General features: G+C 47.6%; 1 pseudogene; it reads left to right on the top strand.

Moving 5' to 3' along the window:
* The first annotated feature begins 14,459 nt into the window (after positions 1 to 14,459).
* LOC138810031 (rac GTPase-activating protein 1 pseudogene) lies at positions 14,460 to 16,149 on the top strand (annotated as a pseudogene).
* The last annotated feature ends 322 nt before the right edge of the window (positions 16,150 to 16,471 follow it).

Below are 16,471 nucleotides of genomic sequence, written 5' to 3'. Positions count from 1 at the left end.
GCTCCCCTCTCTTTTCAAGGTAGCCCTTGAAAAGACACTTGGACCGCACCGCATGCCCCTGCTACCCCCTGAACTGCCACACGGTGGCGCACGCACACCGACCGCGCAAGACTCTAGAGGGGAGGGGCTCGCTGCCCTTGCCTTGCTAGTCTCACTGTGGTCTGCTTTCAGGGTTAGCCTTTTGCCCTGTCGAGCTCAGTCACAGGATGCACTTGCTTGAGTGGGTCGCTAGTGACTCCTTCCACGGCTTCTCAAGATCCAGAACGAACTTATTCCCTGCCCCTCACCCCCAGTGGCTGTGTTTAGTTCCTAGGGGTTCATGGGCGGCTTCTTAGTGGTTTGCCCAGTTTCCTGTCTTTGTATGATACCTGGCTCTTGAATGCATGAACTGCAGTCATTGAAACAAGGCATGGCTCCAGTGTTCGAAGAAACCTTTCCCTCTCTGCCCACCTGCCTGCCTGCCCACCTCCCTAGCAATGTAAAGACACTGAGCTTCAATGCCAGGACTGACACCCATGAGAAGGAGGGGCACAGAGAAACACAGAGGACATTCAATAAATGTGCTTGACTAGAAAGCTGAGGCTCCTGGTATGCCTGCCATCTTGCTGAGCCCGAGCACCAGCCCCCAGGGGGAGTCTCTGCTGTCAGCACATCCAGCAGGCAGACTAGACGGAGAGATTCCAGAGCCTCGGTGGGTGCCTACACACCTGCAGTGGGGAGGAAGGAGGGCTGGGACACAGTGTCTCCCCTGGGAAGCACATACTGCAAAGTGGGATCCCATTTTGCAGGGTGAGAGGTGCGGGCTGCTGTTGCGAAGAGGAACCCCCACTGGTTTGGGATCCTTGGGGGAAGGAGCCCAACGAGCCTGCAGATACACACCGTCTTCCCAACACACACCCTAGGAAGCACAAGGGAGATGGCTTGGAAGCTGTTGGAGTTGCCGCCTTGAGAAGACACGAGGTGAAGAAGAAGCCTGGCAGTCAGAAGAAGCAGTTGGCCACCGGGGCTGGAATGCTCAGTCCCTGCAACGAAGTCCGGTCAGGGGTGGGAGGGTTGGCATGGGAGGTGGGCTGTGCTCAGAAGGACAGAGGCCCAGAGGGCCTTGTGCGGCCACCTCCAATGTATGCAAGCCAGCCCCACCCTGTGGGATCTAGTGAAGCCTGGAATTAAGTTGGGTGCAGGCACAGAGAGGGAGAGAGAGTGGGGACACACACACACATACACAGAAGGGGGATGGGAGAGAGAGTGGGATGGGAGAGAGAGAAAGAGAGAGAGAGAGAGAGAGAGAGAGAGAGAGAGAGAGAGAGTGGGGAAACACACACAGAAGGGGGATGGGAGAGAGTGGGATGAGAGAGAGGAGAGAGAGAGAGAGAGAGAGAGAGAGAGAGAGAGAGAGAGAGAGAGAGAGAGAGAGAGAGAGAGAGAGAGAGACAGAGAGATCACTAGCAAGCAATTGGTTTAGGGAGAGAATCACCCCTCCCTTCGCGCAAACACAGAGTCACAGTGGTTTCAGGAGGCTGGCAAGGCTGGATTGGATGGACAGAAAAAGGACAAGGCACCAGCCTCCCGCTCGTGCTTTCCCACACTGGGGACCTCCCATTCCATGTACCGTCCAAGGGAGTCCTGTCCTCCCTCGTTTTCCTTGCTGGGTTGGGGCCCTGGTGGGATCTAGAGACCTGCTGTGCATTTAGGTCTGCCTCAGGATAGTGTTCAGCACCGAGCAGGGGGTGTGGGGCTGTGGCCACACAAGGGCCACACAAGGCTGTGGCCAACAGTCTGACCGCTCTAGGAGGATCTGGTTCCAGGTAACGACAGAGTATACTTGGCAGGTGACTGCTCTCACCTAGACTTCAAGCTGAGATGAAAGCAGCCAGATGGGTGCCCAACTGAGGATCAGGCGGGGTTTTCCTGCTAGGAGAAGCAGAAAAAGCAATGGCTTGGCTTCCTGTTGCACAGTGACACAGTGTTAGCTTGGCCCCTGTGCCTAGGACAGACCTTGATAGTGCAGAAGGTAGCCACCAAGCCGGTTCTTCCGGGCAGCTGACAGGCACCTGTCCTTGTCTTGCTCACGGACCTGTGACCAAACCCTCCCTACTCTTGAAAAATAAAACCTTCAAAAAATGCTAGCGTTGTGGCTCAAGGACTGAAAGGCCTGCCTAGCAAGCCTGAGGTGAGATCCTGTGTTACACCCTAGTACACCTCATGGCTTGGTTGCTGGCTTGTTTGCTTCATTGTTTGAGTGGTTGAATTTTGGTTTGTTAGCTGGATGGGTGATGGCTGGATTGAGAAAATGTGAGCTGTGTCCTGATAGGTTCAGTGGGCCTAGCATTGGTGAGGCTCTGAGTTCTATTTCTAGCACTGGGAAAACTAGACCAACACTGGCTGATTTTTGTTGTTTTATTTCCACCTAGAAGAACAATACATTGTCTTTTCATGTGGTGCACTTTCTAGAAGTTGAAAACAGGGGCAGGATAGATCAGGGGAAAAGAGGCATTATTCACCATAGCTAAGAGATGGAACCAACCCAGATGCCCCGCAGTAGATGAATGGATCAAGAAAATGTGGTATATATACACAATGGAATTCTATGCCTCCATCAGAAAGAATGACATTGCCCCATTTGTTAGAAAATGGAAAGACTTGGAAAAAATTATAAAGTGAAGCAAGCCAGACTCAAAGAAACATAGGTCCCATGGTTTCCCATATCTGCAACACCTAGTATATGTCTAGGACAAGCAGAAGAGGTCAAAAGCTATGTACATATGACCATGTAACTTGATCCTAACTGAAATGAACCCCAAGATAGGGACACAAGAGGTTTTATCTTTGTTGCTGTTCTTTTTTTAATGTACTTATTATGTACTATGTGATTTTTTTTGTTTCTTTGTATGTTCTTCCCCATGGTATAACCCCTGTTGTCACTGTATTTGATTCCAGTGCCCTGCATCTTGCATATATATTTTTCTAATTTGGGGAGGGAAAGGGAAATAAAAAATGCCAAAATAAGGATTCAGGACCACCCATTGTAATAATGAGATGTACAAGACAATATGGTGAAAACGAACTTTACAACTTGGGGGTGGGGAGGAGATGGGGAGGGAAGGGATAGTAGGGGAAAAACAAAGGAGGGTGGACTCATTACCTTGTTCATGTAACTGTAACCTCTCTGTACAGTTTCTTTACAATAGAAAATGTCTATTAAGAAAAAGAAAACAAAAGAGGCCTGAGAAAGTGCTGCCAGCATTTCAGAGACAATTGCTTCCAGACTCAAGAATTGTGGAATTCAGGGCACAGAGCACCCCTTTCTTGTTTAAAGGCTTCCATTTCCTCACAAGGCAGGGGTTCATGTTAGAGTAAAGCTTGGGCTTAGGCTAGGGTTAGTGGTAGCCTTGGCAGTAACGTGGGGCTCTAGGGACCTTAGGATGTTAAGGCTGGGGTTCTGGTTAGTAGTAGGATTAGAATTCATGGTAGACTGGGCATTAGCAATAGAATGAGGATCAGAGGTTCGAGTGAAGGCCCCAATTAGGTGTTAGGGTTGCGATTAAGTTCAGGCTTAGGTTTTGGCTATGGATGAGGGTCAGAAAATGGGTTAGGTTTAGCATTAGGAAGTGTGTGAGACAGAGCGATGGGATCCAGCTTGTGAGTTACAGAAGCTCCTGTAGAATCAAGGCCTCCACTAGTAGCAGCAGCAGCACAAGGGCAGGCGCAGGTGTAGGCCTAGCCTAGAAATGGGCCTCAGAGCACAGGTAGCAGCTCTTTTGATGGTGATGACACCTAAGGGTTTGTGTGTTTTTCCTCTGCTATTTAAAGACTTACAAGGCAGGAGCATTTTAAAAGCAGACAGAGCTACTTCACTTGATAGCAAAAGTATAGACTCTGCAAAATGGGGTCCCGGGAGCTGAGAGTCCAATGGAGTCCTCTCAAATGGGCTATTATTATAGGTGGGCTCACATATCATCACCAATGGGCTTTGTCCTGATTGCCTATGTATATACCACTCCAGCTCCTTTTTACTGGTTGAGCAGGGGCACAAGGCATTTTAGGAAGAAGCTCTATGTTGAGTCACATGTTATCTGTCATGTGTTAGGTCCACCAAATTTTATCCCTTACTGTCCTTCAATCACAGCTGCAAGTCCTTTAGTTTATCCTAAAAGATTTGAGATTATGACTCACTACATATATACTCTAGCATTGGGTGGTAGCATTTACTTGAGTTAATTTACAGATTAATCTTAGAAGTCAACAGAAGTTTGACATGAATTCCATAGGATGCATGAATTCCATGGAGGGGGTGTTCTCTCACTATATTTATGTTAACTGTTGGGCTTGATAATATCTGAAGGATGTAAATATTATCTTTAATCTCTTCATATATGACATGTAGGAAAGGAAGCATGCAAAATTGCAAGTTGCCTGAAAATTTTTATGCTAACTTCAAAATAGGCCTCAATTTGGAGGGGGTGCTTCTTGCCAGCATACAAGAATAAAGATCCTACGTAATGTAGAGCAAACTTGACCTCCATGTCACCACAATGAATGACAGTGCCTAGGAAGTGCCACTTATGTAAACCTGAAGTGCTTTCTTTTGGGTTGTAGGATATGCTTGAATTGCACTTGTTCTCCATGGAATAATTTACCTCCTATTCACCCCTATTCACTTTCTTCTTTCTTCTTGTACCAGGCAGTCATTGTAGAGGATAACATGGATTGATGCTCTTCAAATGGTATGAGCAGGGTTCCAGAGAACCTCCTTATGTTTTTAAAATGTGAGATGTATGCTTTCCCTTATTCACGGTAGATCTAATGAACCTATAAATCCATAACTCATTGGACAGTATGTAAGTGGTTACAAAAATAAATAAATGAAGTATAATAGACTCTATGGAAAGCTCCATTAAAGTAATTTTTGGGGGGTCGGTCATGGGGCTTGAACTCTGGGCCTGGGTGCTGTCCTTCAGCTCTTTGGCTCAAGGCGAGCACTGTACCACTTGAGCCACAATGCTACTTCCAGTTTTCTGGTGGTTTATTGGAGATAAGCGTTTCACAGCTTTTCCTGCCTGGGCTGGCTTTGAACTGCGATTCTCAGATCTCAGGCTCCTGAGTAGCTAGGATTACAGGTGTGAACCACCAGCACCCAGCCAATAGAGTAAATTTTTAGGACTAAGTCAAAGCCCAACAAAATCAGCACCAGAAAGTTGGCACTTCCAAGGCGAGATGGGGAGATGAATAAAGGGGGACGTGGGGGAGAATTCAGTCAAGAACCTCTTAATGAAATGCATCTTAGGATGCAGGATAGAGCACCAAAGAGCAGAATTACTATTAATACAAGTCTACTGAGACATCTAGTTCCAAGGGTGGAGGTGTCACCTAGGGCAGTCATTTTTAGTGGAAAGCGCTCAGAGATTACCTCCTGTCCAATAACCACCAGTATAGTTGAGAATTCCACATTTCCTTTATCATGTTCTCTCCTCTTCATTCTCTTGGCCTTACCCAGCTCTGTGATTTGACTTTGCTCTCTCTGGAAGTTGTGGAAGACAGACTAGGGTTTTCAGGTGAGGCATAAATGATAAAATTTGCTTCTAACTTGTTATGTCTGAAAAAAAATTTTTTTTGTTTGGTCATTGAGGTCCCTGAGCTTTAAATTTATTTTTTTCTTTTCTCAAGGCTAGTGCTTCACCACTTATGCCACAGCTCTACTTCTGGGCTCCTCCACCCCCTCTTGCCCAGGATGGCTTTGAACCATGTCAGATCTCAGCCTCCTGAGTAGCCAGGACGACAAGCATGAGCCACCGATGCCTAGCGATATCTGCCAGATTTCAACCAGACTAGTACATCTTGATGCTTTTGTGACTTCAGAGTTCACTTACAGCTTCTTGGAAGTTTTTTTTTTTTTGAAGAGTCTTTCAGGCAGGTGCAGGTGGCATATGCCTGTAAACTCTAGCTACTCAGAAGGCTGAGATCTGAGGATGAATGCTCAAAACAGTGCAAGGCAGAAAATGTCCCTAAGACTCTCATCCTCAATTAACCAGCAAAAAGCAGGAAGTGTAGAGTGACAGCCTTGAGCAGTAAGAGTTGGTACAGTGTCCTAGCCCTGAGTTCAGGCCCCAGACCTCCTCCCCCCCCCTCACACACACACACACACACACACACACACACACACACACGCGCGCGCACGCACGCACAGGCACATACACCTGATAAACACACATGCTTCTTAATCTCCATAGGCAGGAGGAGGGTGACAGGCTATCATCGGCTAATTAAACCTACCTTTAATTTACCTAAACTCTCAGGACTGCAAGTCCCAGAGCAAAGCAAGTCAGGATGCTCTGGGCAGCTCCGCCTCCTTCTTCCTGGGACTCTCGCTTGTCCTCGGGCCAGTGCCAATGGAGACAGCCGGCAAAGGAAACCGGAGGGAGAGGCGTAGCAGAGCTCCGGTTGCAAGGGCTGCAGAGAGTTTGGCCTGGCCGGGTGGGTGGCGACTCTGGATGAACCCCTCCACCGAGCAAGCTCTCTCCTGACTTTCCTCCAACCAGCATCGGGGAGGTTCCAGGAGATTCCAGATCGGGGAGATCCCTGGCTGACCACGGCCCAATTCCACGTTCCCAACCCTTCACAGGGTCCTTTCCTTCAAGCCCTTCCTGCGGCTCCTGGCCGGGCGGAGGCCACCTGCGGAGACAGACAGACAGACAACACCGACCGACAAAACCGAGGAAGACAGACAGACAGGACACTGGTACAGACTCGGGCCTGGTCAGTGGCCGGTGACCTCGGGAAGCAAAAGAACCGTGAGTCCCGACCAGTTTTCCCGGGCCGCCCAGCAGGTAGGACCGGTGGACGGACAAGCTGTCCCCTGTCGTACCGGGGCCTTAATGAGTCACGGGGTAACTAGAACCGTCCATGCCACCCCACCCCCCCCGATAGCGCGTGGGGCTCCCTGCATCCTTTCCGGTCCCGAGTGGTGGGGGGCGCAGGGATGGGGTGCGGGGCTCGTCCTGCGTGCCGGGCGGTCCCGGGGCGCGGTCGGCGGCGCCCGCCCATCACCGGGTTGGAGGCGGGGGTCGAGCGGGGCGCCGGGCCGCGATCGAAGGTTCCGGTGTCGGGGCGATCGCGCGCGGCTCCGGCGCCGCCCTCCGCACCCCCCGGCGGCGCCAGGTCTCCGCTGGGGCGTCCCGGTGCCCCGGGTGGCGGGGCGGCGCCGGTAGTGGATTCCCCCCCCGGCCCCCCGCGCGGGAGGCAGCCGGGCCCGAGCGGTTGGGTGGCCGGGGCTGGGGGCCGGCCTTCGACTCTCCCTTTGCGGAGATCGTCCCCTTTCCCCGGCCCGAGAACGCGTCCTAGGGCGGTGGGCCAGGTGGGGTCCACGTTCACCGGAGCGATCTGGCGCGGAGGAGGTGCGGGGAGCGAGGCCAGCGAAGAGATGCGGGGGTCCCCTAGGTCTTGCGTCCAAGTCCGTGCAGAGAATGGGGGACCCCCCGCCCCGACCCCGCACAGCAGCGTGCGTGAGTCCCGGCGCGGGTCGCGCTTGAAGCGGAAGCTGCGTGGTGGTTGGAGAGCTCGGGCCCACGTGGTGCAGGGCGCTCACGGGCGCTTCTCTTGCCGGCCAAACCCACGCGGGAAGCGAGTTTGAGAACCCCAACACCTCTCCCTCTCTCTCTCCCCCTCCCTGGCCTCCCCTCCCCCTCCTCCTGTCTTCCTCTCTCTTCCTTAACTCTTTCCCTTTCCTTGTCTCTGTCCTCCCCTTCCTCCTTCCATCCCTCCCTCCTTCACTCCCTCTAGGTATTGGTGCTTGGTGCTTGAACTCTGGGCCTAGTTCTCTCGCTTGGCTTTTCTCCCATGCTTTCCCATTTGAGTCACAGTTCTACTTCCAACTGGTGGTTAATTGGAGATAAGAGTCTCATGGACTTCCCTGCCTGATCTGGCTCCAATCCGAGATCCTTACTAGAAGGGATATCTAAAGGTAAATTGTTGCAGGCTTTCTCTGGGCCATGTGCCATTGTCTGGTTGCCTTTCCATTTGTGTAACCCGTGCTCCTTCTACGTTTGGGGATAAGCCTCCCTCATATTCAGCTGATCTACCATTCTTTCTTTCCTTTCTTTGGAGGATAAGTTGATCTTCAGGGTCTCCCTCCACTTCTGCGTCTAGACAGTGCAGGTTCATTAGGCACAGATATTGGTTCAGGTATTTTTAGCTGTCAAAAAGACAGATGAAGCCAGGCACCAGTGGTAATCCTAGCTACTTAGGATGCTGAGATCTGAGGATGATGCTTTGAAGCTAGTCCAGGCATCAAAGTCTGTGAGACTATTATCCCCAATTAACACCCCCCCAAAGGGTAAGTGGGTGAGTCAAAGCCCCAGAACTGGCGCAAAGAAGAAAAAAGACTACTTTTTCTTTACTTTGGCTAGTGTGCATGTCTGTGTGTAAGTATGCCCTGCATGTACAAACTGGGGCTTGAACTCAGACTCTCAGCACTGTCCTTTAGTTTTTTGCTCAAGGCTAGTGCTCAAGGCTACTTCTGGCTTTTCAGTGGTTAATTGGAGATAAAAGTCTGAAAGACTTTCCTGCCCTGGCTGGCTTTGAACCATGATCCTTAGATCTCAGCTCCCTAAAATAAAAAAAAATTTATTCTTGCTTCCTCCTTAATGTCTTCCACTCTATCTTATTTATATTTATTCTTGCTTCCTCCTTAATGTCTTCCACTCTATCTTCCTCTTTCGCTTTCACAGGCTTACTTCAGTCACAGCTACACTTCTTGTTGTTTTTTTTTTAGTGGTTAACTGGAGATCAGAATTTTCTGCCTAGGCTAGCTTCTAAGATTCTCATATCTCTCAGCCTCCTGAGTAGCTAGGTTTACAGGGGCTTGCCACTGGAGCCCAGCTCTTCATTTGAGCTTGCATAAATAAAGCAGTGACCAAGAGAGAGAGATTAGCCTGCTACTCATTGTTGAAAAGTTACAGCTGGTTTAAATTGATTATCTGCATGGGCTAATTAATTTGGTAATTGTGCATTGGTCATGGAGGTGGTTTCCCAAAATGCCAGAAGTGGGTTCTGCCTTAAGTGGTAGAGTGCTTGCCTTGAGCAGAAGAAGCTTAAGAGCTAGGAACCAGTGGCTTACACTTGTTATCCTAGCTACTCAGGCTGAGATTTGGGGATCACAGTTCAAAGCCAGCCCAGCCATCAAAGTCCTTGTGAGGCTCTTATCCAACTGACCACTCAAAAACCAGAAGTGATGCCATGGCTCAAGTGTTAGAGTACCAGCCTTGAGCACAAAGACGCTCAGGAACAGTTCTTGAGTTCAAGCCCCAGGACAAGAAGAAGAAAAAGGAGAAGGAAGAGGAGGAGTGAGAAGGGGGAGGGGGAGGAGGAGGAAGAGGAGGAGGAAGAAGAAAGAAGAAGAACAACAACAAGAAGTATAAGAAGCAACAACAGAAGCAGCAGCAGCACTCAAGCCCAGAGTTCAAGCCCAAAGACCAGCAAAAAATAAACAAAAATACAAACAACAAAAAAAGATCGATGTGTCTACATGCACTACTGAAAAAGATCTGCATCACAGGACAAGATAGCAAAGGGACAGAATGAGATGAAAATGGAGATTGCAAGGCTTTTATTTCACCAGCACTCCATAGCTTCAGGTCAAAACCCAGTATTTTTAGTGAAAGTGGCCTTCAGAAAGTTTTTGAAGCAAGCCAAGCAAGTGTTGTCATAACATACACATCAGAGGTGTTGTCTTCAGTAAGTCAGTGGGAAGCGAATAATGTGTTGCTCAGCTGTGTGACTTTCAAAGCCATTAACTTTGAAAAGATTAACCAAGAGAAGATGATATGGTCCTGGTCTGACAGATGATCTGATATCTGGGTGGATTCTAGGGAGGTACCAGGGCCCTTTGTGGAATAAGGTCTTTCTATGGTAACAGCTTGTGGTTTGCCACTTCTGTAGTCATCTCAAAGCTCACTAATTTTAGCTCAGTTTTGTGACAAGGGGCTTCAAGCTTGGTGTTTATGACACAGCTACTGAAAGTATAACATTAGTTTTTTCTTTTTTTTTCTTTTTCTCAAGACTAATCCTCTATCACTTTGAGCCACAGCTCCATTTCCAGTTTTCTGGTGATTAGTTGGAGACAATTGTCTCATAGGCTTTCCTGCCTGGGCTGACTTCAGACTGTGGTTCTCAGATCTCAACTCCTGAGTAGTGAGGATTATAGGCATGAGCCACCAGCACCTGGATGGAAGTATAATTTTAATGGGTATCTCGCTTAGGGACCAGCATTTATGTGCATTTTTGTCTCCTTGGGCTAGTCTTTAGCTGTTTCAGCTATTGCATACCCACCATCTCTTTTCCAGTCAGGTTTCTAGCCAGGGATCATGAAAAGAACATTCCTCCCTCACAGGAACATGCTAGGTTTGCACTGATGTGTATGTGAGTATACACTAGACACTATCTGTTCAAGGCTAGCTCTCGACCACTTGAGACACAGCTCCACTTTTGGCTTTTTGCTGGTTAGTTGGAGGTAAGACTCATTCAGATTTGTCTGCCTCCACTGCCTAGGAACTAAGAGCTTCAGATCGTAGGCTCCTGAGTAGCTAGGATTACAGGCCTGAGGTGCAAGTGCTCAGCAAGATCAAAACTTTCCAGAGGGAAGTGGAGAATATTTGAGCCACCTGGGCAGCATATCCTCAGTTGCAGTGTGTGGAGGGCTCTTGCTACTACCGCACTCACGTTACCTAAGAGGGTTCTTATGCAATTGCCCATATTCCACCTGGACTATGAGCTCAGAGTTTACAGGATGTGTCCATCAGTTCACGGTGGTCATCCCATGAGGCCCCTATTAGCCTAAGAGGTGACATCTTTCTTCTTTCTCCTCTGATCTTTGACATTTTTTGAGGCCCCATAAACTTACACCGCCACCACTACCTCCTTCTGCATATATGGTCACCCTTAGTCCTTTCCCAGTGGAGCTCTCAGAAGTCTTCAACTGTCCTTCCTGTGAAGTTGTTACATAAAGCCTAGCTAAACACGGGGCTGAAATAAAGGGAGCAATGTCAGGAGGGGGAGCCTTCCAATCCTATGAATACCAGGGGAAGGAGAAAGTAGTCTCAGGAAGGCACCACAGAGGTGAGGCTAGAGCCAGGAGACTAGCTTCTCTGACCACCTGTCTGTCTTAGGTATCCCTGGGCCTATGTCTCTCCAAGATCCCCCAAACCATCTTCTCTCCGTGACCAGATTTAGACAGAGATGGGTCAATAGCAGCATGGGTAGATTGGGGAGAACCCCTGCAGGGGAGCCACCAGCCAGGGATAAAGATGCCCTCTCTCACTCATGGGTTGGGACATGTGTAGTGGTCCATGAGAATGCTGGTTTTGTCTGGTGCAGAGTGGTAGAAAAGTAACTGATGCTGGGACATAGGTAATGTGCAAAGTGGGTCACAATGTGGAGGAAGGAAGGAAGCTGGGTAGTGGAGGGTGTGTTTGCTCAAGACCCTAATCTGTTAAGTGTCAGTATAGTTTTATCTGGTGCCAGCTACATGGCAGGTAGAGAGAATGCAGGGCATGGAGTGGTGGGAAATGAAGGCACTGGTCTGCGGTCTCCAGATAAGGACACCTGGCCATTCAGACCTAACAGAGACCCGATTACACCGCCCATTGGATGACCATAGGAGAGGCAGACATAGATGTGGTGACAGAGGAAAAGATAATGACAGACACCAAACCATGGAATTGAGGTTTGGGGCACCTGTGGCATGAAGTTTTCCACCAGCTTCTATTCCCCCTGGGTCCATTTTACAGGGTATTTATTGAGTAGAGTACAGGTGCATACTCAGAAAATGAAGTCACAGTTTCCTTGAAGTCAGTATAGTTTTACTCACGTGATAAATGACCTTTTTAATCTTAAGAAAAAGGTGTGCAAGCAGCAAATGACTTACAGTTAGCATAGGTTTTTGGTCTATCCCCACATTCCCAGAAAGTTTGCTGTGGAAATAGCCTATACCTGGGTAAATTCCCTTCAAGACCGGACTGATAAACTTCAGCATTCTGAGAGTTCATGTCCGGAGGAGGCATTCCATTCTCCCATCCTTTGGGGCCTCACAGCTTGGCTTTGGAGGGCTCTCACAATTTCCCTTTTCTATTATTTCAGAAAGCACAATTTTCATTTCTGTTTGAGTCAGCATACACTGGATGCTAGAAGATAAACATTGAAATATGCACAATAATCCCTAAAATAGAGATTATCGGGCCCAGAAATGGCAAAAGCCATCCTGAAAGTCCCCAGTTCTCACCGAATTTTAACCTTTTCAGCTCCTGTGTGAGCTGTGCTAGCTGATTCTGAATCTTCTGAGAATCGTAAGTTATATTAAAGCAGCACAGTCCTGCAAACTGTTCACATCCTAAATGATTTTTAACAGTAAACAATCTATGGCGGCTCGATTTTTTTAAGATTCCTGTTCTTAACTCCTTCATTTCCTGATTTATTTCTTCCAAAATTATAGCTGTGACCTTTGTCATTTGGTTGAAAACACAAGCCAGCCTGTTGAATTTTTTTTTTACACCCCATATCTTGACAAGGGACAGGCAGAATAAAAGCTGAAGCTACAGCCAGCTCAGCAGTATTTAACAGCACAAGGTTCTCATCACATTTTCTGGGGAGATGATGCCCCTTATTCTGATGAGTCAAATTACTAAGTAACAGAGGTACTACTCTCCCAACATTGCAGAGTCCTGAATAATTTGTCTTCAGAGCACCATATGCCTTTCCTCCACAAAATACCAGTCCACTAAAGAATGCATGAGAGGCAAGTAAAACCGTTTCTGTTGGGAGCTGAGATGAGTGTTAGAGGGAGGGACAATAGAGATGGTGATTGTTGGTGAATATGGTCACAGTACATTTTTGTGTGTGCTGGTCTTGGTACTTGAAGTCAGGGCCTTAGTAAGGATCCAGATGACTTCTTTTACATATTTGACTGTTTTTGAGCACTAACTGAAGAATCACCTTTGTTGAAGGTACAGAATCCAGATCTTCTTTCTGCCAACTACTCAGATCCCTCAGAGAGACAATTCAATTAGAATCAACATAGTTGATTACTTGTCTCCTGGTTATCTACTCCTTCAAAAGATGGGACATTCCTTGGGCCCATTTTCTGAAGGTGTTGTAATTGATATGTTTGTACAGTATATTACCTGCCTTTTTTTTTTGTAGGTCATGGGGTTTGAACCCAGGACCTAGGTGCTTTTCTGAGCTTTCTTAATTCAGGGTGATGCCCAGGATTTCTGTACCATGACAGGGCAGCACCAAGTACAGTAAAAGTGACATGAACACTTGTTCTGTGTAGGGTGGACAGGCACTTCATTCATTAGAGTGGAGAAAGGGGTGGCCTTCCCTGCTTCTGGATAAACCCACTTTGTCTCTTGCAAGGGTTCCTATTTCACATCAGGTAGGAACACTAGAAATGAAAAACTTAAAGCATAATGTTCAGCCGGACGCCAACGGCTCACACCTATAATCCTAGCTACTCAGGAAGCTGAGATCTGAGGATCGTGGTTCAAAGCCAACCCAGGGAAAGAAAGGCCATGAGACACTTATCTTCAATTAACCACCAGAAAACTGGAAGTGGCTCAAGTGGTAGGGTACTAGCGTTGAGCTGAAGAGCTGAGGGACAGTGCCTAGGCCCAGAGTTCAAGCCCCATGACCAACAACAGCAAAGAAAAAAAAAGTACAATGCCCACACTATAGGAAGAACAGAATTGTAATATCAATATTCAAGTCTAAAGTTCCCTGTTTACAGCAACTAAACACCCCGCCCCAGTCTGTAACCATTTGATTTTCTACTATTTATGTAAGTATTCATTCACTATACTCCATAAACAGACCACTGGCATGACATTGACCCATTGTGTCTTTGAGAGGTGAAAAATGCAGTTCAGGAGAAGCATTCTGCATGGTCTCCAGACCCCTGGGGTTTGTTGTGGCAGGCAATACCCTTTCCAGGTCAGCCCTGAGTAGAGGGCATCTGAGGGAGGGCCGGTCAGTACACCCAATGCCAGTGTCATTTTGGCATCAGGATAGGTGTGTGTATTAATGATTCTCAGTGTCCTAAACGTGAACTTTGAAAAGCAAATCAGAGCAGACTAGAGAGGGAAATCATCTCAAAGAACAATACCTGGCTGTTGGGTGAGAGCTGTTGGGAAGTGCCAGGCCACCTAGGTGGGACCTGGAGGACCCTGCGAAGTGAGCATGGTGGGGAGTGGGGGGGGGCTGCGAGTTCAGGGGGACCTGGCACTAGACAGGGAGGAAGTGCAACCACCATGAAAGACAGATACTAGAATGCTGAATTTGTGGAATCTGAGCGGCTTGTGCCGTTTAAACAGCTTTGTGGAAATTCTCAGTGAAGGAAATGAACTTCACCAAGTTGGCAAAAGACTGAGGATTTCTATAAGAAGTGGTGGAGAGCAGATCGTGAGCTGGGGAATTACAAAGATCTTTTGATGAAAGCAGAATCGGAGCATAGTGCTCTTGATGTTAAGCTGAAGCATGCATGTAATCAAGTGAAACTAGAGATCAGTGGAGACAATGAGCTGAGGCTGACTGTGAGAAGCTGGAAAGACAAATCCAGCTGATTTGAGAGATGCTCATGTGTGACACATCTGGCAGCATTCAACTAAGTGAGGAGCACAAATGAGCTCTGGCTTTTCTCAATAAGGGCCAACCATCCAGTGGCAATGCTGGCAAGAAAAGACTATCAACTACTGAGGAATCAGATATCAGCTTTGACAAGACTGATGAATCACTGGACTGGGATTCTTCCATGGTGAGGAATTTTAAATTGAGGAAAAAGAGAAAAGAGTTACTCTCGTAGCTCACAGTTTGTTGAAAGAAAACTTGTTCCATTGGCTCCACAGTAGACCAGGGGAATGAATCCATAGTTGCAAAAACTACAGTGACTATTTCCAGTGATGGTGAGCCCATTGAAGCTGTGTCCATTATTGAGAGAGTGCCGTACTGGACCAGGAGGCGAAGGTAAATAGGTACTTTACAAACTTGGAACAGTGACTCTAGCATCAGGCCACTGGAGCCAAGAACTGAGACAGACCATTTGGGCATACCACAAACAAATGGAGGAATGTGCCTCCATGACTTTGTCTCTAAGATGGTTATTAAACCTGAATCTTGTGTTCCAGGTGGAAAGCGGATAAAATTTGGCCAACCATCTCTGAAGTGTCAAGATTGTCGAGCAGTCTCTCATTCAGAATGTGGGGACCGCTGTCCCCTTACCTGCATCCCTCCCCTTACAGGAACACCTGTCAAGAATGGAGAGGGAATGTTGGCTGATTTTTGTGTCCCAGACATCTCCAGCGATCCCTTCCATTATTGTCCACTGTGTAAATGAGAGTGAACAGAGAGGGCTGACTGAGACAGGATTGTATAGGATCTCAGGGTGTGATTGGACAGTGAAAGAGCTGAAAGAGAAATTGAAAACAGTATCTCTCCTCAGCAAAGTGGATGATTTCCATGCCTTCTGTAGCCTTCTAAAAGACTTCCTTCAAAGCCTCAAAGAACCCCTTCTGATCTTTCAGCTAAACAAAGCCTTTTTGGAAGCAGCAGAAATCCCAGATGAAGATTACAGCTAGCTGCCAGGTACCAGGTTGTCAGTGAATTGCCCCAGGCCAATAGGGACACATTAGTCTTCTCATGATTCACTTGCAGAGAGTGGCTCAGAGTCCAAACACTAAAATGGACGTTGCCAATCTGGCTAAAGTCTTTGGCCCTATGATAGTTGCCCATGCTGTGCCCAATCCAGACCCAATGACAGTATTATAGGAGGTCAAGCATCAACCCAAAGTGGTAGATAGAGCGTCTGCTTTCATTTCCCTTGGAATATGGAGTCAGTTCATGATGGTGGAGCAAGAGAATATTGAGCCCCTGCATATCATTGAAAACACAAATGCCATTTCAACACCACAGGCACCAGATATCAAAGTGAGCTTAATGGGGCCCGTGACCACGCCTGAGTACCAGTTTCTCAGGACTCCTTCAAGTTCCTGGTCACAGAGAGTCTGCTCCACCCTCTGCAAGAACACTCCCAGATTTGGGAGCAAAAGCAAGTCTGCCACCAACCTAGGATGACAATGCAACCTTTTTGCTCCTCCAGTCCTCAAGTGAAGTCACCCTGCCAGCATTTACTGACTGCAAGAAAGGGCACATGTGTATTCTCTGCTCTGCAGGATCCTGTACTCATTACTACTTTTAGCATTCCCTAGGCTTTTAATCAAGTTTAATTGTGCATGAGGGTTTTATTATATATATATATATATATATATATATATATATATATATATATATATATATATCCCTCTCTTTCTCTTCTAGTAACATAATATCAGCAACTAAGTGCTGGTTGTTGTTAGAGACTTTCAGATGAGAGATCTTTTCCACAGGGGTAGATAGAAGGGATAATATGGAATTCATTGTGATTCTTTTTGGG

Source organism: Dipodomys merriami, unplaced genomic scaffold (genome assembly GCF_024711535.1).
Source record: "Dipodomys merriami isolate MVZ:Mamm:240054 unplaced genomic scaffold, mDipMer1.0.p SCAF_5, whole genome shotgun sequence".
Classification (NCBI taxonomy): domain Eukaryota; kingdom Metazoa; phylum Chordata; class Mammalia; order Rodentia; family Heteromyidae; genus Dipodomys; species Dipodomys merriami.
This window is presented reverse-complemented; position numbering and strand designations above follow the sequence as displayed.